Source organism: Carassius carassius, chromosome 22, assembly GCF_963082965.1.
Source record: "Carassius carassius chromosome 22, fCarCar2.1, whole genome shotgun sequence".
Lineage (NCBI taxonomy): Eukaryota > Metazoa > Chordata > Actinopteri > Cypriniformes > Cyprinidae > Carassius > Carassius carassius.
Window position 1 is genome coordinate 20,702,377 of NC_081776.1, and position 16,025 is coordinate 20,718,401.

The 16,025-nt window shown below is 44.0% G+C and overlaps 4 non-coding genes across 4 annotated transcripts; 2 read left to right on the forward strand and 2 right to left on the reverse strand.

Moving 5' to 3' along the window:
• Nucleotides 1–6,264: 6,264 nt before the first annotated feature.
• trnal-cag (transfer RNA leucine (anticodon CAG)) lies at nucleotides 6,265–6,347 on the reverse strand. Its single transcript has one exon. It is a non-coding gene; the product is annotated as a tRNA-Leu (tRNA).
• A 96-nt stretch (nucleotides 6,348–6,443) lies between these two features.
• trnam-cau (transfer RNA methionine (anticodon CAU)) lies at nucleotides 6,444–6,517 on the forward strand. Its single transcript has one exon. It is a non-coding gene; the product is annotated as a tRNA-Met (tRNA).
• Nucleotides 6,518–7,722: 1,205 nt separating this feature from the next.
• trnal-cag (transfer RNA leucine (anticodon CAG)) lies at nucleotides 7,723–7,805 on the reverse strand. Its single transcript has one exon. It is a non-coding gene; the product is annotated as a tRNA-Leu (tRNA).
• Nucleotides 7,806–7,901: 96 nt separating this feature from the next.
• trnam-cau (transfer RNA methionine (anticodon CAU)) lies at nucleotides 7,902–7,975 on the forward strand. The gene has a single exon. It is a non-coding gene; the product is annotated as a tRNA-Met (tRNA).
• Nucleotides 7,976–16,025: the final 8,050 nt, after the last annotated feature.

Below are 16,025 nucleotides of genomic sequence, written 5' to 3' on the forward strand. Positions count from 1 at the left end.
CAGCAAGACAGCTGGTTGATAAATTGAATATGTTATTGGCCTCAGGGGGGTTTGATCTGCGTCAGTGGGCTAGTAATGTTCCCGAAGTTATCAGTCACCTTCCTAAAGAGGCAAGATCCCAGAACAGCGAGTTATGGCTCACAGAGTCAATGGAGGATGCACAGGAGCTTGCACTTGGACTCAGATGGCTTTGCGCCTCAGACACTCTGGCCTACAAGTGTAACGTCACTGACCGTCCCACACCGACTATGAGGAACATCTATAGTACACTGGCACGGCTTTTTGATCCGCTAGGCTTTCTCGTTCCCTTCGCCACGCGGGCCAAAATCATTGTGCAGCACCTATGGAACAAAGAAAGGGAGTGGGATGACCCGTCGCTGCCAGATGATGCCCTCAAGGCCTGGCTAACTTGGGAGAATGAGCTGCAACACCTTCCAGAGATTGTCTTGCCACGGTGCTACTCAAGTCCCCCTCTGGACCACCCCAGTTCTGTCAGAAGCCTCCATATATTCTGTGATGCATCTGAGAAAGCTTACAGTTCAGTTGCGTACCTTCGTACGGAGGGTTCAGGTGGTAAGGTGGAGGTGGCCTTTCTGACTGCACGGTCGAGAGTGGCCCCCAAGCGCCAGCAGTCGATACCTCGATTAGAGCTATGTGCAGCGGTGACTGGAGCTCAGCTAGCAGTGCTGTTGCAGCGTGAACTCACCCTGGTACTTCATGGAGTGGTGCTCTGGACAGACTCCACTACGGTTCTCACGTGGCTTCAGTCAGACTCTTGCAGGTTTAAGGTGTTTGTGGGCACCAGAGTCGCTGAGATCCAGGAGCTGACTGATGCCCAAGCATGGAGGTATGTGGATTCTGAAAGTAATCCCGCAGATGAAATTTCGCGCGGGAAAACCCTGAGGGAGCTGGCAGGGGAGAGCCGGTGGAACCATGGCCCAGCCTTTTTGCGCCTGTCACCTCAGCAATGGCCTACTAAGCCACAGGCTGAGCAGTTGGATGCCACAGAGCTTCGCAAGGCCACATTTTGCGGCTCCATCATCACCGTTCCTCTTCCACCCTTACTTGATGCCAGCCAATTCAATGGTTTCAGGGACATGATAGAGGCAATTGTGAGGTCCCGCCATGGGGCGGCAGGTAGTCAGTCAACGCCATCTGCACAAGACTATCAGGATGCTGAGATAGACCTACTGAGACGAGTTCAGGTAGACTGCTTCGAGGAGGACTTTCAACACCTTTCAGAAAGAAAACCCGTCCCTTCCACCAGCCGTTTGATTACATTAGCTCCTGAATTTGATGATCAACTGAAGCTGATTCGGGTTGGAGGCAGATTGCGTCGCAGTAATTTGCTGGACACAGAAGCCATTCATCCCATAGTTCTGGATCCAGCTCACCAGGTAACTAAACTCATCATTCAAGATGCTGACCGAGACCTCCATCATCCAGGCTCAGAGCGATTATTTGCAGAACTTCGCAGACGATACTGGATCCTTCGTGGAAGAGAAGCTGTGAAGCGGCACCAGTACTCCTGCCTTGATTGTCGGAGATGGAGAGCGAAGCCTGCAGTGCCACAAATGGCAGACTTACCTCCCGCCCGTCTGCGGTTGATGAAGCCTCCCTACTTCTCTACCGGAATGGATTGTTTCGGGCCCTTCATGGTCAAAATCGGACGGCGTAATGAGAAACGTTGGGGTATACTATTTAAGTGCCTCACTGCCCAGCTGTCCACATAGACGTCCTGACTAGTCTCGACCAGGATTCCTTCCTTATGGCCCTCCGCAGATTTATCTCACGCAGGGGAATACCAGCAGAGCTTCTGTCGGATCAGGGCACAAATTTCAGAGGAGGTGAGAGGGAAATCCATGAGTCTTTCAAGGCACTGCACCCCACTTTACAGGCAGAACTGGCCAAACATCAGATCCAGTTTACAACCCGAATTCCGGAAAAGTTGGGACGTTTTTTAAATTTTAATAAAATGAAAACTAAAAGACTTTCAAATCACATGAGCCAATATTTTATTCACAATAGAACATAGATAACATAGCAAATGTTTAAACTGAGAAAGTTTACAATTTTATGCACAAAATGAGCTCATTTCAATTTTGATTTCTGCTACAGGTCTCAAAATAGTTGGGACGGGGCATGTTTACCATGGTGTAGCATCTCCTTTTCTTTTCAAAACAGTTTGAAGACGTCTGGGCATTGAGGCTATGAGTTGCTGGAGTTTTGCTGTTGGAATTTGGTCCCATTCTTGCCTTATATAGATTTCCAGCTGCTGAAGAGTTCGTGGTCGTCTTTGACGTATTTTTCGTTTAATGATGCGCCAAATGTTCTCTATAGGTGAAAGATCTGGACTGCAGGCAGGCCAGGTTAGCACCCGGACTCTTCTACGACGAAGCCATGCTGTTGTTATAGCTGCAGTATGTGGTTTTGCATTGTCCTGCTGAAATAAACAAGGCCTTCCCTGAAATAGACGTTGTTTGGAGGGAAGCATATGTTGCTCTAAAACTTTTATATACCTTTCAGCATTCACAGAGCCTTCCAAAACATGCAAGCTGCCCATACCGTATGCACTTATGCACCCCCATACCATCAGAGATGCTGGCTTTTGAACTGAACGCTGATAACATGCTGGAAGGTCTCCCTCCTCTTTAGCCCGGAGGACACGGCGTCCGTGATTTCCAACAAGAATGTCAAATTTGGACTCGTCTGACCATAAAACACTATTCCACTTTGAAATAGTCCATTTTAAATGAGCCTTGGCCCACAGGACACGACGGCGCTTCTGGACCATGTTCACATATGGCTTCCTTTTTGCATGATAGAGCTTTAGTTGGCATCTGCTGATGGCACGGCGGATTGTGTTTACCGACAGTGGTTTCTGAAAGTATTCCTGGGCCCATTTAGTAATTTCATTGACACAATCATGCCGATGAGTGATGCAGTGTCGTCTGAGAGCCCGAAGACCACGGGCATCCAATAAAGGTCTCCGGCCTTGTCCCTTACGCACAGAGATTTCTCCAGTTTCTCTGAATCTTTTGATGATGTTATGCACTGTAGATGATGAGATTTGCAAAGCCTTTGCAATTTGACGTTGAGGAACATTGTTTTTAAAGTTTTCCACAATTTTTTTACATAGTCTTTCACAGATTGGAGAGCCTCTGCCCGTCTTTACTTCTGAGAGACTCTGCTTCTCTAAGACAAAGCTTTTATAGCTAATCATGTTACAGACCTGATATCAATTAACTTAATTAATCACTAGATGTTCTCCCAGCTGAATCTTTTCAAAACTGCTTGCTTTTTTAGCCATTTGTTGCCCCCGTGCCAACTTTTTTGAGACCTGTAGCAGGCATTAAATTTTAAATGAGCTAATTAAGTGGATAAAAGTGTAAAATTTCTCAGTTTAAACATTTGCTACGTTATCTATGTTCTATTGTGAATAAAATATTGGCTCATGTGATTTGAAATTCCTTTAGTTTTTATTTTATTAAAATTTAAAAAACGTCCCAACTTTTCCGGAATTCGGGTTGTAGATTTAACCCTCCAAGTGCCCCTCACTTTGGTGGTGCATGGGAGAGGGAAATTAAATCTATCAAAGCTGCCCTGTATGCAACAATTCAGATGCAGACGGTGACAGAAGAAGTTCTGCGCACGGTCCTGATTGAGATCGAGGGCATCCTAAACTCTAAGCCCTTGGGGTATGTGTCCAGTGACGTCGCGGACCCTGACCCAGTAACCCCCAATTTACTCGTGATGGGACGGCCCGACCCCTCGCTGCCCCAGGTGTTGTATCCTGAGTCCGAGCTGTTGAGCCGCCGCCGCTGGAGGCAAACGCAGGTCCTTGCCGACCAATTTTGGAGGGCATTTATCAGGCACTATCTGCCGGCCCTGCAGACGCGCACCAAGTGGCAGAGAGAAGTGGCCCCATTACAACCTGGTACTGTCGTCATGATCATTGATCCGCATCTCCCAAGGGCGCTCTGGCCTATTGGTCACATCACAAAGGTTATCCCAGGTGCAGATGGGAGGATAAGGACAGCGGAGATCCAGGTGAACGACAGGAACTACATCAGGCCAGTTGCCCGTCTTGTTCAACTTCCTGCCATACCTGAGACAGCACCTGAGACCAGCAGTCCTTCTATGGGACAGCAAATTTGACTGTGCAAATTTGGAGGTGGCTGTGAAGAAGGACTTGCTGTTATGGGGATTAGCCAATCAGCGGCTTCGTTTCGGGGTCACAGAGAGAACACAGTTTTAGCGCTGACAGTTTTTAGTTTTGTTTTGAGTTGGTCGTGAGATTGGCCGGAAAACGCATCGTAGATATTACTGAGGTGAAAAGTTGTCGTCCGTGTCAATATCTGTGCATGTGTGCGTTCAGAGACATGTGAGTACCCGTATGTGTATTTCGGTGCATCGGGTTGTTAAGAGTTTATTCTGAGATACTCTATTGAAATGCAGTATGTTAGCATAAAGTTCGCTAGCATCATGTTAATGCCTATTAATATTAGTTTTTATATTAATATTGTGTTTGTGTGTTCTCACTTTACACTGTATAGTTATTATTTGAATGTAATTATGGTTGAGAAGTAGAGAACTATGTTTTTTGGGTTGATAGTATTGATAACTAACAGTATGAAGGCTGTTCTTTAATTCAATAAGAAGATAATGTGTTATCAGGTATTTTATTTGGTTATTTGATATGTATAAGCAGCTAAAGCTACTTAAAGGGAAATGTATAATAATTACAATTTATTAGCTTTGCTAATTGAATTCTGTCAGCAGTGTTGTTTAATTGTATGCTGATATTTTCTTTCTTTTATTGTTTATTGTAGAACCACACACACACATACTGTACATACATGAAGACAGATAATCCTCTGCTGACTGTCAATAAACCCATTGAAGAGATTTACAGCATCCAATTGCATTCTTACCGATGCACCACAGTGGTCACTTATCCACAACTAGCTACAGTTACAGTCCTAGCTATCAAGTCGTCATTACACTCTGTCTGCAGCCAAAGGATAGGTCTGTCAGAAGTGCCCACGCCTCCAGGGGAGACTGCGACCTGAACGCAGCGCCTTAGACGACTCAGCCATCCTGACACCCTTGCTGGGCTAGAGATGGCCTGTTGGACCCACACCTGAAGGCAATGACCTAATAGCTACTTATTCTCTGTTCAGGCGCCCTTTAGCCCTCAAGACTCGTTGGCGCAGTTAGGCAGCGTGTCAGTCTCATAATCTGAAGGCTGTGAGATTGAGCTTCACATGGGGCAGTGTGGTGCTTTTTTCTGATCACTGAAAACACCCAGTTTAACACCTATGGCTTAGAAAGAAACAGTGAGGTTCTCTGTCCCCTTCCGTGTGGGTTTCCCTGGGTCTCCTGGGGGCAAAAGGCCACAGCTCCTATTCAGGGCAGGTGAAATTATGTTTTGTGGAAAACTGTGAGGTTCCAGGTAAATTCCCTGAATCTCATCCAGTGACATTGCGTGTAGGCCCGTGCCATCCTTTTATATACTATGAAGTCAAAATTCAGTAATAGCATCCCTCTCATATTCATATAACACGTGGCCACGTCCTCCTGAGGTTTTGTGAAGTTTCAAAGGCCATATTGCTGCACTGGCCCGGTCCTGCAGATTTACCTTATACAACGTTCGGAAGATTATACCCTTCCGATCAGAGCAGGCCACACAACTCCTTGTCCAAGCTCTTTGTTTTCTCCAGACTGGGCTACTGTTATGCTCCCTTGGCAGGTCTTCCGGCACGTACTATCAAGCCTCTGCAACTGATCCAGGATGCAGCAGCGAGAGTGGTCTTCAACGAGCCAAAGAAAGCCCACATCACACCTCTCTTCATAATTTTGCACTGGCTACCTATAGCTGTTCGCATCAGATTCAAGATACTGATGTTTGCCTACAAGATAACCACTGGCTCTGCGGCAATATACCTAAAGTCGCTGGCTCAGACCTATGCTTGCGTTCTGCAAGTGAAAGACGCATCGTGGTGCCATCCCAAAGAGACACAAAATCACTCTCAAGGACCTTTTCCTGGACTGTTCCCAGCTGGTGGTTCGGCTTGCCTATCTCAATTCGAGCAGCGGAGGCTTTAACCAATTTCAAAAAGTGTCTAAAAACTCAACCATGTCTTCAGCGCCTGCCCAATGAATAATAGCATTTGCCTCATGCGGTGTTTTGTCAAAGTTAACACCCTGCTGGCTCAACGTAGCAGAAGACTGAAGTCTCTGTCTGCAGCCAAAGGACAGGTCTGTCAGAAGTGGGATTCGAACCCACACCACCAGGGGAGACTGCAACCTGAATGCAGCGCCTTAGACCGCTCGGCCATCCTGACACCAGTGCTTGGCAAGAGATGGCCTGTTGGAGGCACACCTGAATGCAAGGACCTATAAGCTACTTATTCTCTGTTTGGGCGCCCTGTAGCCCACAAGCCTCGTTGGCGCAGTTAGGCAGCGCGTCAGTCTCATAATCTGAAGGTTGTGAGTTCGAGCCTCACACGGGGCAAAGTGGTGCTTTTTCTGATCACTGAGGGCGCTTAGACCAAGGGAATCAAACTAAATTCCTTTAGGGCCCGAGCCCTGTAGAGTGTTGTTCCAACCCTTCTCAAACACACAAGGCATGTAGTTTTCAAATGAGCCTGAAGGCCATGATTAGTTGGATCATGTGTGTCCAATCAGGCTTGAATCTAAACTCTGCAGGTCTCCGGCCTTCCAGGGACTGAGTTTGACACCCGTGGCTTAGAAAGAAAGAGTGAGGTTCTCTGTCCCCTTCCGTGTGGGTTTCCCTGTGTCTCCTGGGGGCAAAAGGCCACAGCTCCTCTTCAGGGCAGGTGAAATGATGTTTGGTGGAAAACTGTGAGGTTCCAGGTAAATTTCCTGAATCTCATCCAGCCACATTGCGTGTAGACCCGTGCCATCCTTTTATATACAATGAAGTGAAAATTCTGCATTCATGCTGGCTAACACTGCATGAAGGCAGTAATAGCATCCCTCTCATATTCATGTAACACATGGCCACGTCCTCCTGAGGTTTTGTGAAGTTTCAAAGGCAATATTGCTGCACAGGCCCGATCCTGCAGATTTGCCTTATACAACGTTCAGAAGATTAGACCCTTCCGATCAGAGCAGGCCACACAACTCCTTGTCCAAGCTCTTTGTTTTCTCCAGACTGGGCTACTGTTATGCTCCCTTGGCGGGTCTTCCGGCACGTACTATCAAGCCTCTGCAACTGACCCAGGATGCAGCAGCGAGAGTGGTCTTCAACGAGAAAAAAAGAAAGCCCACGTCACACCTCTCTTCGTAATTTTGCACTGGCTACCAATAGCTGTTCGCATCAGATTCAAGATACTGATGTTTGCCTACAAGATAACCACTGGCTCTTCAGCAATATACCTAAAGTCGCTGGTTCAGTCCTATGCTTGCGTTCTGCAAGTGAACGACGCCTCGTGATGCCATCCCAAAGAGGCACAAAATCACTCTCATGGACCTTTTCCTGGACTGTTCCCAGCTGGTGGATCGGTTTGCCTATCTCAATTCGAGCAGCGGAGGCTTTAACCATTTTCAAAAAGTGTCTAAAAACTCATCCTTGTCTTCAACGCCTGCCCAATGAATACTTGCATTTGTCTAATGCTGTGTTTTGTCAAAGTTACCGCCCTGCTGGCTCAATGTAGCAGAAGACTGAAGTCTCTGTCTGCAGCCAAAGGATAGATCTGTCAGAAGTGGGATTCAAACCCACGCCTCCAGGGGAGACTGCGACCTGAACGCAGCGCCTTAGACCGCTCAGCAATCCTGACACACTTGCTTGGCTAAAGATGGCCAGTTGGAGCCACACTTGAATGCAAGGACCTAGAAGCTACTTAATCTCTGTTAGGGCGCGATTTAGCCCACAAGCCTCGTTGGCACAGTAAGGCAGCGCGTCAGTCTCATAATCTGAAGGTTGTGAGTTCGAGCCTCACACGGGGCAGAGTTGTGCTTTTTTCTGATCACTGAGAGCGCTTAGACCAGGAGTATAAAACTAAATTCCTTTAGGGCCCGAGCACTGTAGAGTGTTGTTCCAACCCTTCTCAAACACACAAGGCATGTAGTTTTCAAATGAGCCTGAAGGCCATGATTAGTTGGATCATGTGTGTTCAATCAGGCTTGAATCTAAACTCTGCAGGTCTCCGGCCTTCCAGGGACTGAGTTTGACACCCGTGGCTTAGAAAGAAAGAGTGAGGTTCTCTGTGCCCTTCCGTGTGGGTTTCCCTGTGTCTCCTGGGGGCAAAAGGCCACAGCTCCTCTTCAGGGCAGGTGAAATGATGTTTTGTGGAAAACTGTGAGGTTCCAAGTAAATTTCCTGAATCTCATCCAGCGACATTGCCGTGTAGACCCGTGCCATCCTTTAATATACAATGGAGTGAAAATTCTGCAATCATGCTGGCTAACACTGCATGAAGGCAGTAATAGCATCCCTCTCATATTCATGTAACACATGGCCACGTCCTCCTGAGGTTTTGTGAAGTTTCAAAGGCCATATTGCTGCACTGGCCCGGTCATGCAGTTTGCCTTATACAACGTTCGGAAGATTAGACCCTTCAGATCATAGCAGGCCACACAACTCCTTGTCCAAGCTCTTTGTTTTCTCCAGACTGGGCTACTGTTATGCTCCCTTGGCGGGTCTTCCGGCACGTACTATCAAGCCTCTGCAACTGACCCAGGATGCAGCAGCGAGAGTGGTCTTCAACAAGCCAAAGAAAGCCCACGTCACACCTCTCTTCGTAATTTTGCACTGGCTACCAATAGCTGTTCGCATCAGATTCAAGATACTGATGTTTGCCTACAAGATAACCACTGGCTCTGCAGCAATATACCTAAAGTCGCTGGTTCAGTCCTATGCTTGCGTTCTGCAAGTGAACGACGCCTCGTGATGCCATCCCAAAGAGGCACAAAATCACTCTCATGGACCTTTTCCTGGACTGTTCCCAGCTGGTGGTTCAGCTTGCCTATCTCAATTCGAGCAGCGGAGGCTTTAACCATTTTCAAAAAGTGTCTAAAAACTCATGCTTGTCTTCAACGCCTGCCCAATGAGTACTTGCATTTGCCTAATGCTGTGTTTTGTCAAAGTTAACACCCTGCTGGCTCAACGTAGCAGAAGAATGAAATCTCTGTCTGCAGCCAAAGGACACATCTGTCAAAAGTGGGATTTGAACCCACGCCTCCAGGGGAGACTGCGACCTGAACGCAACACCTTAGACCGCTCGGCAATCCTGAAGCACTTGCTTATCTAGGGATGGCCTGTTGGAGCCACACCTGAATGCAAGGACCTAGAAGCTACTTATTCTCTTTGGGCGCCCTTTAGCCCACAAGCCTCGTTGTGCAGTTAGGCAGCGCGTCAGTCTCATAATGTGAAGGTTGTGAGTTCGAGCCTCACATGGGGCAGAGTGGTGCTTTTTCTGATCACTGAGGGCGCTTAGACCAGGGGAATCAAACTAAATTCCTTTAGGGCCCGAGCCCTGTAGAGTGTTGTTCCAACCCTTCTCAAACACACAAGGCATGTAGTTTTCAAATGAGCCTGAAGGCAATGATTAGTTGGATCAGGTGTGTTCAATCAGGCTTGAATCTAAACTCTGCAGGTCTCCGGCCTTCCAGGGACTGAGTTTGACACCCGTGGCTTAGAAAGAAAGAGTGAGCTTCTCTGTGCCCTTCCGTGTGGGTTTCCCTGTGTCTCCCGGGGGCAAAAGGCCACAGCTCCTCTTCAGGGCAGGTGAAATGATGTTTTGTGGAAAACTGTGAGGTTCCAGGTAAATTTCCTGAATCTCATCCACCGACATTGCGTGTAGACCCGTGCCATCCTTTTATATACAATGAAGTGAAAATTCTGCATTCATGCTGGCTAACACTGCATGAAGGCAGTAATAGCATCCCTCTCATATTCATGTAACACATGGCCACGTCCTCCTGAGGTTTTGTGAAGTTTCAAAGGCTATATTGCTGCACTGGCCCGGTCATGCAGATTTGCCTTATACAACGTTCGGAAGATTAGACCCTTCCGATCAGAGCAGGCCACACAACTCCTTGTCCAAGCTCTTTGTTTTCTCCAGACTGGGCTACTGTTATGCTCCCTTGGCGGGTCTTCCGGCACGTACTATCAAGCCTCTGCAACTGACCCAGGATGCAGCAGCGAGAGTGGTCTTCAACAAGCCAAAGAAAGCCCACGTCACACCTCTCTTCGTAATTTTGCACTGGCTACCAATAGCTGTTCGCATCAGATTCAAGATACTGATGTTTGCCTACAAGATAACCACTGGCTCTGCAGCAATATACCTAAAGTCGCTGGTTCAGTCCTATGCTTGCGTTCTGCAAGTGAACGACGCCTCGTTATGCCATCCCAAAGAGGCACAAAATCACTCTCATGGACCTTTTCCTGGACTGTTCCCAGCTGGTGGTTCGGCTTGCCTATCTCAATTCGAGCAGCGGAGGCTTTAACCATTTTCAAAAAGTGTCTAAAAACTCATGCTTGTCTTCAACGCCTGCCCAATGAATACTTGCATTTGCCTAATGCTGTGTTTTGTCAAAGTTAACGCCCTGCTGGCTCAACGTAGCAGAAGACTGAAGTCTCTGTCTGCAGCCAAAGGATACATCTGTCAGAAGTTGGATTCGAACCCACGCCTCCAGGGGAGACTGCGACCTGAGCGCTAGCTGACGAAGGATAGTCTGACAATATTTCAGAAATGTTGAGCAATGTCGAACTGCGCAGCCAATCGCATCGAAGCGCTATGACATTTGGACCAATCGCGTCGAAGCGCCTTAACATTTCCAGCCAATCAAAAAAGCGCAATTCATAACATTCTCTTGACATTCGTGACATTTGGCCAATCAGAGAGCAGGGGGATGTCGACGGCACGTTTCCGCGTATCACCGCTAGGTGGAGGGGTCAACTCTTCTAGTCAGGTGTCAATCAAGTTGCCGAACCGTGCCGAAGGTGTACGAAAGAATGACATCATCCTCAGGGGTTGTGTCAAGGGTCAAAAAAGTTCATTACCGAAGTTCGTGACCTACAACGAGTGTCATTGCCGCGGAGATCAGCATCATTTTTACGGAGGACAGCGAAACTTCTTTTTAAAACTAAATACGCGATATTACCGACGACAACAGGTAAGAAATTATCATCTAATTGCAATTTATTTTTTATTTTTTTATTATTAGTGTAATTTTAATTGTTTTAATTGTTCTTTCAAAACTGTTTCATCAAAGTCAATAAAAATGTCTGGCAAACAACAAAAATCACATAAAGCTATGTCGGACGCTGAATGGATTTCGCGTTTAAAAAAGTTTGCCAGCACAGGAATTTGGCCATCAAATGAAGGTAACAGGCCAGCTCCTAGACAGAAAAAGTGGTACGAGATTTATCAAAGGGTGAGTGAGTGTTTGTTACCTTTGCATGATAGAGAGAAAAAAAAACACTTAAGTGTTTGTTGACTTGCATAATCAAACATTATTTTTTTAGTTGCTATTTTTTATTAGTTGCTTAATGTATTTGCATAAGAGAACAACAGATTAGGCTCCATTACAAACATTTACCTGGTCCAATTCATTGGAACGGTGTAATGTGATGGTTGTGTTATGTTTATGTAATGTTGCAGGTATTTTGAGATTTATGTCATACTGTTAATGAAAAGTTACATCAAGGACCTTTTGTGTACTGAGAGACTCAGAGATTTGAGAGGGAGAAGGGGGAAGGGACAGTGAATGAATAGGTGGTCTGAAGGTGTGAAATGTTCCTCTCTTGTATCTCTCTCCTTTAAAGAGAGATACCAGCTCTAACATTATATGTAAGAGAAGCTTGACATGTGTCCTAGAAATTAATCAGTGAATGAATTAATATATTAATTTAATAAAGTAGTTTATGCTCTTTTAAGTAACTCGCTTGTATTGTGCATTACATTTGTTATAATACTTACAGATTGAGAAATGTCCGATGCTGTCTCGTGGCCAAACAACCTTGCTTGAAGGTGTGCTGAAATGCATCTGTGGTTTTCACACTCCAAAGGTAACATTAATGTAGCAAGTATTTTTGTTAATATTATTTACTGAAATGTTTTCTTTCTGAATTGTTATATGTATTTTTTATTACATTTTTTTGGTTGTCTTAAGCAGCCCACTGCCTCTAACGTTACTGGACCAGCACAAAAGGTGGTGGAACAACCTCATGCTGCTGAAACAGCAAAGAAGGCCATGGAGCAGAGTCAGCCTGACCCCCAGCCTCATCCCCAGCCCCAGCCAACTGCACCTGTGGAAGCAAGAGTTGCAACACAATTTTCATTGGTAAGAATTGCTTTTTTTATAGCACTGAAGTATGAGCTCAGTTCAAATTCGAGGCAGTTCAGAAAGTAAGAAGAACAAAAGAAAAAGCAAGAATGCTATGAGATGCTGGTTGAGACCTGCTAATTTTCACACCTCTTGTTCAATGGGGGCAGCTGTTGTGTGCTGATTGGTCGGTTTGAATATCTCAGATTTGGTTTAAGTCACATGGTCAAGGATAAATGAAGATTGTAACCTGTCTGCTTTCTCTCTTTCATCTCTGGGCTCTACTCTTTGATTGTCCTCTTTGTCTCTAACTGAGCTCTGCCCTTGTTGAAGGTCACTGAGCTAGACTCATGTCCCTCATGGCATCTCTCTTAATACTTCTCATGTCTTAAAGCTCTTTTTTTTCTTTTTCCTTCTCTATCTCATGTAACATTCCACATACACGCTGGCTATTATTAACTGTACACATGTTAGTAATTACTCCATCATGCAAATACTTTGTAGTAATATCAAGAGTCAGTACTGCTGATAAATCATTCCTCTTACGGAGGTCACTTCCATTCAGAAAGAAGTGTTTTTGAATGGTGCATTTACTTAAAATTGTAATATTAACACAAATAGTAATGCTTGCTATTATAACACATTCTGTCTTCTCACATTTTTAGTTTACCAAACCAAGATTTACTGGGTCTCACATTGCTGCAGCAAAGCCAAATCTTAGTTTGGCCAGGAGAACTTCTCAGGTTGAAGACCAGCCCAGCACAACAGTGTCTAGTGCCTCTAGACCAAGCACTACAGTCTCTGTAAGTAATGGCATAATCTATATTGTACTCTATGAAGACACGTTTCACGTTCCATTCTATACAAATTATTAAAATATTTAAACTATTTTTTAATAACAGAAAACCATATATTTATAAACAAAAAAGCTATATTTTATAAATAGATTTCATACAAATTACTATTAAAAAGTTATTGATGTTAAGATTGTTGTATTTTCTCTCCTCATTTTCCTCAACCTAGTTTCTGTCTCCCCTTGATTATGTCATTCAGTTAATCTGTGTCTAGTTAATTTATTCATTTGTCCCTCATTGGTCTGTCTACTTAAATTCTAGTCTGTTCAGTTTGTCTTGTTCTGTGTGTTACTGCCTTCCTTTGTGTGGGTTAATTAAAGATTATTTACCCTTGATTTTCATCTTTGTGTGCTTTTCCCAACACCATAAGTGTGGCAACCACTTTAATGCAGTTTTATTATCAGCTATTTTCACGTTTTCAACTAATAATGAAGGTTTATGTTCAATAGAATGGTTTTTGAAGGATCATGTAACACTGAAGACTGGAGTAATGATGCTGAAAATTTGTTCTCGCCACCGTAGAAATAAATTACGTTTCATATTTTAAACTTTAAATTGTAGTAATGTTCCACAATTTAACTATCTTTTTAGTTTTTAACTGTATTTTTGATCAAATGCAACCTTGGTGAGCAGAATAGGTTTCTTTTATAAACTTTTGGACCTCAAACTTTGCAACTGTAGTGTATGATTTAATCTAGGACGAGTTATTGTAAGTTATTGTAATGTTCTATTTGCAAAATCTATATTTTACTTCATGATTGTACAGACACCAGATCCTAAAGTTCCAACCCCTGTCCCAAGAGCCACTGCAGATGTGTCCAATCCCACTCAGCCATGCAGGATCGTCTGCAGGAGAATTTCATATTCTGTTGGTCCAAAAATGTAATTAAATCAGCTGTCTCCAGACACTTAATGGAGATTTAAAAAGGCTTACATGCCCTGAAAATTGAATATTACTTTTATAACCAGTAGTTCCTTAAAACACATTCATGCTGAAAACAACAACAATCAAACTATTGTCATAATGTCAATTGAATTTACATGATACTGATTTATTGATGATAAACAGTGTATAGATGTTCACATTTATGTGTCAGAATAAATAGGTATTGGTTGTAAAGTCTCAGAATTCTTTTTATTTTATTTTTTATTTCATATTCCACAGGATTTCAGAATTATTTTGTTCCTTTTTTTGGATGACATCAGTGTATAATGTAAAGTTATCAGTTTCATTGTCATAATAATCATTGTAATTCCATGTAATACAATGATGATTTTATGTGAAAGTAATCAGGGATACTAATAAAATGCTTAAAGTGATTAAAAAAATAAAATTAACTTACTAAACTTAATGTTTTGTCTTTTTTTCCATCACAGACTGCTCCTTCTGGGGCATTATTGCAAGGTCCATCTGTAGTTCAACTTCCTCGTTTGTGGTCTGAGACCATGCCACCAGAGGATCACAAGTGAATTGGCAAAAGGCTTTTCAAAATTGGATCCAAAGGAAAGCCAGCACTTCGTGATGACCTCCAGCTCTGGTATTACCCCCCACAGCCAGCACTTATTTACAATCAGGCTCCAGCTCCAGACAGATTCTTTTGTCATTCTCTTCTGCTGTGGATGACATCAGCTGACAGGAGGTGGTCTGCACAAAAGGGCACGGCAGGTTCTAGACATTGACAGAACATACAATATGGTCACAGAAACCCTTATCTGTACCAAGTGTAGAGCCTCGCATGTGTCCTGGAGTCAGACTGTCCTGCAACAGCTAGATCTGAGTTTCAGGTCATCCTCACGCGGAAGTAAGTACACTTTCATTCCTCATCCAGTTGTTAGCCCATCATCACGTGTGTGTATGTATGCAAATACTTTACAATCAAATATCTAAAATATATGAATGTGTGGATTTTGCTTTTCCTAAGGTATGCCTGTGATATGCGGGTCATCAGGCTCTTGCGTGAGCGTGGCTTAGGCAATAGTCCCACGCGGGTGATAAAGCAGCTGCGTGAAAACCACAGCGAGCAGTGGCTCCATCGTCTGGCCCGGTACACCACCCAATGTGTTGACTTCCTCAATCAACCCGGGGTGATGCCAGTAAAATTCCAGGAGCCCCCAGAGCCTACGGTGGTGCCAAGCTGCAAGTGGTTGCTCACCGTTTACAGCCAAGACATTCTGACCAGGCTGGATGAAATCCATGCAAGGATAACATCCACCTATGGCTCTGTCTTGAAGATGGATTCCACTAAAAAGGTTAGTTGTGGATTTGTTTATTAATGGTGTTTATATACCAGCATGGCACTGTATCTGTATTTTACATGGTGTGATGTTTGATTTATATTTACAGCATGCTTCATATAATCTCTTATTACAGATCACCAAGAAACTGGCTGGGACAGCGAGGGGAACGGGACTCTGGCTTACCTCTGTTGGCAACGAGTTTGGTCAGGTGCTCATAAGTGTGCTGACAGCCCAGGAAGGAGCAGGACTTGACATGATGGTAGACGGTCTGGTGAAAAGAAAACTTAATTTAATATTCATTACTGTTCTGTTAGCATAATTGTAAAATAAATAAAAAAACTAATTGAGATGCTTTTGGATTTCTACATTTATTTTCCTTTTATTTCCCTTTTAATTAATTTTTTTTTGAAAACTTATATAAATTTAATTTGTTTAATATACATTAATGTTATGTTGGCATAATTGTAAAAAAAAGAAGAGAATTATTGCTTTTTTATTTGTACTTTAGTAAACATTTCATCAGTACACTGCAACAATAGAACGTATTCCTAAAAAGATAATTTGCACTTTGTCATTTGTCACAGACATTTTTCAGCATAATAATGACTATTTTTTTGCATCCTTTTTAATTAGAAA